The sequence below is a fragment of the Hirundo rustica genome, chromosome 2 (genome assembly GCF_015227805.2).
Source record: "Hirundo rustica isolate bHirRus1 chromosome 2, bHirRus1.pri.v3, whole genome shotgun sequence".
In the NCBI taxonomy this organism is placed as follows: domain Eukaryota; kingdom Metazoa; phylum Chordata; class Aves; order Passeriformes; family Hirundinidae; genus Hirundo; species Hirundo rustica.
The window spans coordinates 38,711,171-38,720,441 of NC_053451.1; the positions used below are offsets into that span (position 1 = coordinate 38,711,171).

Sequence of the window (9,271 nt, forward strand, 5' to 3'; positions counted from 1 at the left end):
TGTTAAGACTGTCTTATTAAACAGTTTTTAACTGCAGAATTCATATGGAAGAGAGAACATATGCTAGCTTTCAATTGTTTTGTTAGTATCAGCCAGAGCAAATCCAATGCAATAATAAACTGCCCAGAGACAAATAAATGATGATTTTGAGTAAGCAGCTGTGTACTGCTCTAGAATGGTTTACACCAAGACAGCTTGTATTCTTTCACTGTCATGAACATAACTTCATTTTACTGAGGTTATGTGCAATTGCTCAGAAGCATGAATTTTTCATTTGAAAATGTTAAGTGAGGAGTCATTCTTGCAACTATTCCTCCTTTCTAAGGAACAATTTTAATCCATCCTATAAAGTGTCAACTGACTCTGAAAGAATTTACATTTCTCTCCAGTTTCATGACAAAACTAATTTGAAACTCAATATGCTTAAAAGAGATGCACAATTATGCATTTTGATTCCAAACTGCAGCAATTGAGATATATTTATTGTATTTATGACTTTCTTGCTCATTCTGAATAGATGAAAACCTGATTTTCAAGCTACCTTTCACTTTTCTTTCAAACATCTTTTGCACTTGCAGAGGTAACAGAGATCTGTGACTCCAAAGAATTCTCATGAATGCAATTCCTGCTGGTTTTCACACGTTATCCTAACATTTGTGTATGTTGGAAGACTTAAACCACAAGACAAAGGGTGGTCCACACACTGACCACACCATATTCCCTTGTGATAAAGACTTATTATTTCTGTTCCAGCCTACTCCCAACACATGAAACCCGGAATACTTCATATTCCACTCCATTATTATTTCTTACCACCTGATCCCCTGAGGAATGGGACTGCAGGTAGCCTCACACTATTACCAAGTTCAAAAGGTTGGGGGCTGAGCTCAGAATCCATTAGAAATCCATTACTAGTCTAACAAAACAAGGTGCTTACCTTAAGGGTAATATCAGAGTCATTAACAACAACAAAAGGGGATTAATCAGGAGGCTGTACCTGTTTATTTATCTTACCCTACTTCAGGTAACCAGGGACATTCAGGAAAGAATGAAGATATCTCGCTAGATTAAGAGCACTGACTTCTGTCTCTTACCTAAACACCATCACCTACACCCAGTTCAGCCTCTCCTTAACTTGTCTATGACTGCCACAAAGATTATGCCCTACAAGAAAAAAGCCCATGCTTCAAAACACACTCCTGTCAATTTAAGAAAGATGTGAGAATGAAGATATTTGAAAAATCAGTGGTTGATATGGTCTGTAACACGGGCAAAATAGTTTCTCCGCTTCATAAACATATAATATTCACTACAATCTATACCAGTATTTTGCCCCAAGTGATAGTTATCTAATGTCTGATATGCAAGAAGCATCCTATAATAAAAATTTGAAACTAGTGATTAAGAGAGACATTTAAAATTAATAGCCCTTGATCATGGCCTCCCCTATTATCAGTAACACTGGTCTGCCCAGGATGGCATACCAAGAACTGCATAAAATTTCTTGAACTATCTGTAATGTATTTCACTACAGACTGATGGGCAATCAGAAAAAAATTGTTTGTGGAGAGTATCCCTACCTCCCTGCAATGGCACTTCACAATTTGACTCATTTGCATTACATTCCCTATAGCTTATACTCAGAGCACAAAGACTACCAGGCTGGGCTGCAGAGACAGCAATGGGAAGCACCTCTGCATACAAACAGGAACACCTGCAAAGAACAGAGAAATTAAACAGCATAAATTATTTCCATACAGATTTTTCCAAAGATGATGAGGTGCAATTTCTCATTAACTGAGGTCTCCCTCCTGACAATTCAAATTTCTTTTCTGCTGAAAATGCCCCATTTCCCCCTGGTCCATCCTGACCCACTTAGACAAAAGCCAATATTCAGCCTGGACACGCAAACTATGCTTGAGATCTCTCATTATTCTCCAGCCCTGTAAATGGAAATCTGATAATAAAATCTCCAGACCCCAGCTATGCACAGCCAGGGGAGAATTATACCGCTATCTTCTTTCTCAAATCTCCCTAGCCAGAAAAAAAAATGGTTCAAATAAAGAACTAAATGAGTATTAGCAGCTCCCTCATCAATGTGGGAGAGAGGGAAAATCAAGGATGCTTAATGAACCGTATTATTTTTTTTTCAGATTTCAAAATACTGCCATTTAAAGAGATGTGAGATTTGAAGGCCTAATTAAGTAATATGCATAAATTTAAAGTAAATATTCACAGAGTCCACATCTCCAAACCACAGCCTGTGATTTGGCTAATGCAACGCTCCACTCCCACCAGCAGAAGTAAATCTTAGCAGAGGACACCTCCACACTTGGCTAACCCACTCCCAACACTAAACCTCAAAGTTTCTTTTGAAGAAAATCCTCCTGCCAACTTTCTTTCCTTTCTCACCTCCATTCCCTCCCTGTAATTCAGGGAAGACTGTGTTTTTGCTTTTGTTTTTTTTTAAATAGAATGACTGTTCTAAATGAGTATGGCTGCTACAAGGCCACCTCTTACAGCTTTTCATTGCAAAACAGCGTCGTTCACCAGAGGTTCATTTCACTCATGCTACTCTCATTACAGGTCTAATGAAAATTTAATAGTTCTGCCATCTCATTTTCAGCCAGTAAAACTAGGAAAACACAAGGAAATTTATTTACAGTAGTTTTTAAGGCAAAAGTAGGAGAACCCAGTCAGCCTGAGGACCAGCATACATGTGCACAGAGCCATACTGCCCTTTGATTTCAGGACACAAAGACTCCACACTGGGGATAGGAGAACAATCAGTTAAATGGATCAGGTTCTGAAAGGATCCCAATTATTGAAACACTCGTGAAGATGGGGAAGGAGAGAAATCAGCCAGCTCTGGATTTTCACTGCATTTATTTCACAGAAAATAATCTTATTCTTAGTTGTTAGTTTGTTGGGAGTTTTTTTATCAGATCTTTCAGGAAAAAATAAAAATGAATTACGAGAGTGAGAGTGAGGGGCCTGTTGCCGTCAGCTTTAACTGCCCGAAGAAGTCTGGTTTGTTGCTTTTGGTTTATAGCTTTACATTTTTGGTTCCTGAAAGTTCCAGCTCGTCCCCCAAGATGCGCATGCAGGATTAGTTGGAGGAGGAGTGATGTGAGCTGGTTTCACCACGTTTCACCAGTCCTCCAGGGGACTGGAAGACACAAACACTGAAGGCAGACACAATGTTTTACACAACAGAACGTTGCTAAAATTAGAACCAGTGCAAACAGAGTTGATTTTTCATTACAGACTTTGCAAATAATTTGAGAACTCCTTTAGGAAGAAACACATTGGAAATTTAAAGCCATCTAGGCAGCTCCTCACATCCTCTACAATGTGAAGAGAGATTATTATTAAGAGGCATCAAAATATAGAAGACATAATTTGGTTTTACAAATTAAGATTCTCTGTGACAGCCAAGGTTTGTTGATGAGATTTCCAAAGCCAACTAGACTATGCAACTCAACAACAACAACAACAGAGATGCTGCATTGTGGAAAACCCAGGGTGTTTTCCAAGCAAAGGCATAGCAACTTCGATTTGCCTGTGCTCAGAATAAATTGAATCGGGTTGAGTTCCCTCAAAACAGCTGAGATATCCTTGAAAGGCCTCTTGATTTTTACAGTGCAGGTAGCAGCATCTCCATGCATCTTCATGACTCATGGTGACACATATTTTAGCTTACACAGGCTTATGAGACCTGACATTAAACTATTTTTGGTTCACTTTTGGGCTACTTTCTTACTCACCCACACAGAACAATAATGTGAATGAAAGTGAGTATTTTTTTTTTTTTTTTTGGATATGACCTCAACTCCCTGAGCCTAGGCTGCTGCTATTGTAAGCACCACATCATTTAACGATATTCATACATTTTTCTGTCTTAAAAGTGGGTGCTTTTTTTGGCAGCATCAGACCTAGAACAAACTCTTCCAGATCCTCATACCTGTGGACACTTCAATTTTCCAGCCAAAATGTATTTATGACCATATTACATCCATCTACTCTTGAGCTAATTTCTCCACACTTGCTCTTGCCACGAGATGTCTTTATAGACATTGATCATATCCCCTCTCAGCCTTTGTTTCTGCTGGATTAAAAACCCAAACATGTTTTGTTTCCTTCTGTAGAATCACTTTCCCCCAGCACCCAGCCAGCTCCCCTCAGTGCCTGCTGAATTAGGATCCATCCTTCCCAGCTTCCCTCCTCTTCAACACCACAGCTCTGCAGGGTGACAGTAAGGTCAGGTCCTCCTGCATCGACATCCTTCTCCCTGCTCCTTCCAAGGAGCTGCTCTCATTAAAAGTGATGAGCAGCAAACAGCCAAGCCTGTAACTCTCACATGTCACACTGCTGGATTTCACACCACTTTAACTATGCCAGTGCTCAAGATCTCCCAGCTCTCCATTAAATGTCCCCCTCTCCGTGGACCAACAACATTTATCACTTGTATTTTCCTCTCAGCACGGTGACTTCTCCTTTCAGCATGGCCCACCATAATTTCCATTCTCATCAGCTTCCAGTCACTGTAATTAACAGGAACAGAAAAATAGACCAACTGTGTCAGATCAAAGGTCCCTCCTGCCCAGTAACCCATCACTGCCAGGGGGCAACAGGATAGATGTAACAGCCAGGAAAGCACACAGAAACTATACTGAGAGGTGCTGCTATTTCATATTTACATGTGTTTAATTTTTCTGTTATGAATTTGCCCAAATAGTTTTCAAACCCAGTTAAACTTTTTGGTATTTAGAACATTTGATGTGAGGAAAGACAAACATTCAAATTGCATTGAGTTGCAGTGTCAAGTTCAACCTTTGATGTTACTTCAGAAGTTTAATGACCACAGTGTAGTTTTAGTCCATTCAAAGCTTATGGAAGAGGACACTCTAGCAGCTGTTTTATCATTAGAAAACCACTGCATTAGTCTAGCATGACCTGCTTCTGGTGATATCATGTCATAATTTTTTTTTTTTCATATTTGCTTTAGTAACTTTGTATAGTATTGAGAGTTGCACTAAGGAAGGAGACAGGCATGGGAGGATGAGGAGCAAATTATGTCCATCATTTTTATGGACATTTCTCCTCTCACAGGATCACCCTGATTGGGTAGGTCTAAATACCAGGGAAGTCCTGGATTTCCTATGCCTTTATGCTGCCCTCCAGCACAGACACTGGCTCAAGCCAGGAGGGTCAGCTAAGTTGGGTCCACTTCCACCTTGCCAACACTGAAGGTTGCTTCTAAACCACACTCCTCCGTCACCCATCTTGCCACTGCCCTTCTATCTCCCTCGCTGAAATCTAACACAAACCAAACATTTAATCCTGGAACCATGTTTTTACTTTCTGTCCAACCGTCTTGTATGTACACGTAAAAGAACCTTTTACTTCACATGCTTTGCAATTTGCAACCAAACTTGAACAGTTGGCAAATCCTCCCTGCCCTTACATTTCCTGACATATCAGGAATTTCCCATCCCGTGAAGACTTTTTGCTTATTCCTAAAAGCCTTCCTGAAGCAGTTATTTATCCAAAGAAATACTGAGCTCTTCCTATATAATCTCCTCTTTCTTGCTTGGGATATTGATTTTGTTTAGGCAGGAGAACCTTGTGTTTCCAGCAGGCTCAAGGATAACAACCTGGAGCTCTCCTGCCCAGGGACCCCTCTACATGTTGCATTTTCAAAGGGAGCTGTCCTGGTTACTGAAGTGACAGCAACTCTCAGCCACCTCTACGAAAGACCTGGCAACAGCACTCCTCTGCCCTGTGAAGCACTTTCCCCTACTGGAATTGCACAGTTTTGTTACAAAGGCTGTCCATCCATCCCATGAACCAGAGCTATTCATCTTGTTTTGGTCATTCTTCCATTTATTTTAAACTCATTAAAAGCATTAGCCTTGGTTGTCTGTTCGACAAGCTCATTCACCAAACCCAAGGCAGCATCACCTCTTACTGGTTGTCCTTTTTCTGTTTTCTCCTAAACCAAATAATGATGCAGTTGTTGTATCTATGACTGTCCAAGCCCTTCTGATTAGCCACAATTGTTCTGCAAGTAGATCTGATTATCTAAAGAGTACCATAACAATAAACCCGACTGGAAATTGTATCCTTTTAATATGAGAAGCCCTCTTCATAGGCAAATTCAACCCATTAATCCTGAGCAAGATTCTCAGTGCTGCCCTCATAGAACTTTCCATAATAAAATGTAACTTTGATTAATCTGAAATTGGACGAAGCATAAAGCGCTGCGTCTAGCTTTTCCTGTTTCGCAGCTGAAAGAGAAGCTTACCTTCACCCATGAGAATCCAAAACCTGCTAGACTATTTCAAATCTCATTATATGCCACTGAGTTGAAAGCTTTGCCCCTTACGATTCTAACAACAGCTCTATCTAAACTGTGAGCATTCAAACGACTTCAAATAAAGACTTAAAACAGAGGAGGGCAGAAGAGATTCAACATGTTTCAAGGCCAATTATTTTTTCCAGTATATTATCACATGAACATTAAAAAAAACAAACCCAAACCCCAATACCATCAAAAGAACAGATGAGGCAGCACTTATCTGAAGATTATTACTCTGAGACTCAGGTCAAATTTGCATCTCGCTTCCATCAAGCGTTTTGTTTTGGTTTTTTCCTCATGTTTTCTACCTGTATGCTTGCCAATGAGGTGCAAAAGGTTAAAATCTACAGTGATTTTTATTACACCAACTTTTAAATAATGACAGATGTAGTCAGAAGCTTTGCATTTCTATTTTTACTGTCAAGCCTACAACAGAGATAGAATGTCCCAGTACCACCACTGAAAGCACAGAACACCTATGCTTCAAGAGGGTTTCGTGGGCTGTCACTCAGTTTCTTTATTCTTCCCCAATTTTGTATGATTGAAATGACCACAGCCAAAACAGAGCAGCATTAAGTTGCCTTCCTCAACAGACCCAGCTGGGTTCCTATGTTTCATCATTATCCCCAAACTACTTTAAACTAAAATAAAAATACACCAATAAATCAAATCCAGTGAGTTTCCCGTTACCAGAAAAGTACCATCTGACCCTGTACCCACCTCTTACCTCCCACTGATATTAAAGAGATATACAAAAGGCGTCCTACCCAGCAGGATGGGAATACGCCTTCAAAAAAAATCAGTAACTTAAATTTAATTTTAGATCTACAAGTGGTGCCAAGCACCACTTTATTTGTCAACAAAACATTTTGATTATTTGGCAGAACAAAGCAAGCTCCCTCCCTGCTTGTTCTACAGACATATTTGGCATTGGTTAATTTGTATGTCTTTAGACACAAGTCAAGTCTGAAGCTGTTTCAGGCTTTAACCCCAGAGAACTTCTCTGTTTTAAGTACTTGTTTTTCTTAAAGTGGGAACAGCAGCAAGCTAAAGACAAGAAGGGATTTGGTCCAGCAACGAAGCAGTTAAAAATCAGACTCTGCTGATGTGTGCTTCTCTGATCCATTACATTTCTCGCAAGCTGAGCTAAGAGCTGAGCACCAAGTATCAACTGTAATATGATCCAAGAGTTTATGGAAAAAATAACTACACATACCAAGCATGCACATTTAATAAGATTTTGTTTCCATTAAAATATTCAAGAAACAGGATTTTTAAGATCTGCTTCTCTCCCTGACCGATTTTTAACGTTTCTCCTCCCCCTCCCCTAAATACACACCTCCTTTCCAAAAACCAAACGCGCTTTTTTTTTTTTTTTTTTTTTAAAAAAAAAAAAAAAAAAAAAAAAAAAAAAAAAAAAAAAAAGGAAGAAAGAAGAAAGCAGTCCTACTGCAGGGAAGAGAGGCTTGAAAAACAACTTTGATTGGCACTTGGCCTGACCCACAGAGGAAGAAAAACAGTTTTTGGACAAAGAGCGCAAATATTTGAGCTCATTGACTTACAGGCTTTCTTAGCATTTGCGAGAACCAACCTTGAGCAAAGTGTGTTGGGAGAGATTGAATTAAAATAAAACCAGAACCGGCGTCGCGTTCATCTTGGGCGCTCGGAGACTCGGCGAGTTTGAACAGCTCAGCAATTTTAATTCATTTGCACTGGACAAACAAAAAGCACCTCCACTACCGCTCCCCGCGAGGCAGATGTCGGGAGCAGGGGGCGCCGCCGCCGCACCCCTCGGGGGGCACGGGGGATCCGCAGGGAAGCGGCCGGGCACTGCGGGGTTGCGGTTTGGCCGACTGGGGGGCGGGGGGCTGGCAATTCTTTGCCGCTTTTCTTACATTTTTAAAGCTCTGATCTCAGATTCCACACACCCCCCCCCCACCCCCCCCCGCACAAAGGCTCGACGGAGACCGCGGTGATGGATTTCGCCGGTGAAATTCGTGGATATTAAACTTTATGAGCGCGGCTGGGCGCCAAGTCAAGCCCCCCCCCAAAGCCATCGGGAAGGCCGAGCGCCCCCCAAACCCTCGGCATGCAGGGGGGCAGCCCGGGACAAGGGCAAGTGACAGCCGTCCCAATGAGGACGGGGGCGATGGGGGCGCGGGACTCGGCACCCCTCGGCACCCCCTGGGTTCCCCTCGCCCCACACCCCTCCGCCACCCCGCACTCCCCAGGCACTCACCTCCCGGGAAGCCCCCGCCCCACTGCCTCCCTCCATCCCTCCGCCCCACCGCTGCCCTATTGCCCGTTTCTCCTCACGCCACCGTCGCAGTACGTGTCCCACCCCGCCGAGTCTCTGCCCCGCTGCCCCTCGCTCCCCCGATCAACCCCACCAGCGTCTCCCGCATCTCCCGCCGCCTCCGTGCGGCCGCCCCCCGATACCTGTCTCGGCACCTTCCGGCAATTGCCGCACACCCGGTACTGCCCGGCGGCGGGCGGCCGGCGGCGGCGCTGCCCACGGGTCCGGAGCCGAGGCGGTTCATGGTGGCGGGGATGGCGGCGACGGCCGGGCGGGACGGGGAGGCCCAGGACGCTCCGCGCCGCTCAGCTGCCCGCGCCGCCGGCCGCCCCCATCCCCGGCCGCGGCCCCAGCGCTCGCTCCGCGCCACCGCCCCCCGCGCACACCCCCGCGGGCCCCGCCAATCCGCGCCGCCCGCCCCGCCCGCCGCCGCCAACGCCGCCCAATCGCGGAGAGCCGCCCGCCGCCGGCCAATGGGCAGCGCCCGCTCCGGCTCCCATCTCCGGGCAGCCTGAGAGAGGGGGCGCGGCGAGAGGCGTGGCCGGCGCCGCGGAGGGGCGTGGCCGGCGGCGTCTCCGGGCAGCCTTGGGCAGAGGGGGGCGGGGCCGGGGCCT

The 9,271-nt window shown here is 44.2% G+C and overlaps 1 protein-coding gene across 1 annotated transcript in view; it reads right to left on the minus strand.

Moving 5' to 3' along the window:
* Nucleotides 1–8,914, minus strand: part of SESN3 (sestrin 3) — a 44,711-nt gene extending 35,797 nt beyond the window's left edge. The window contains exon 1 of the mRNA XM_040054591.1: nt 8,801–8,914. The gene's annotated coding sequence lies outside the window, so the exon portion shown is untranslated. The remainder of the gene's footprint in view (nt 1–8,800) is intronic.
* Nucleotides 8,915–9,271: the final 357 nt, after the last annotated feature.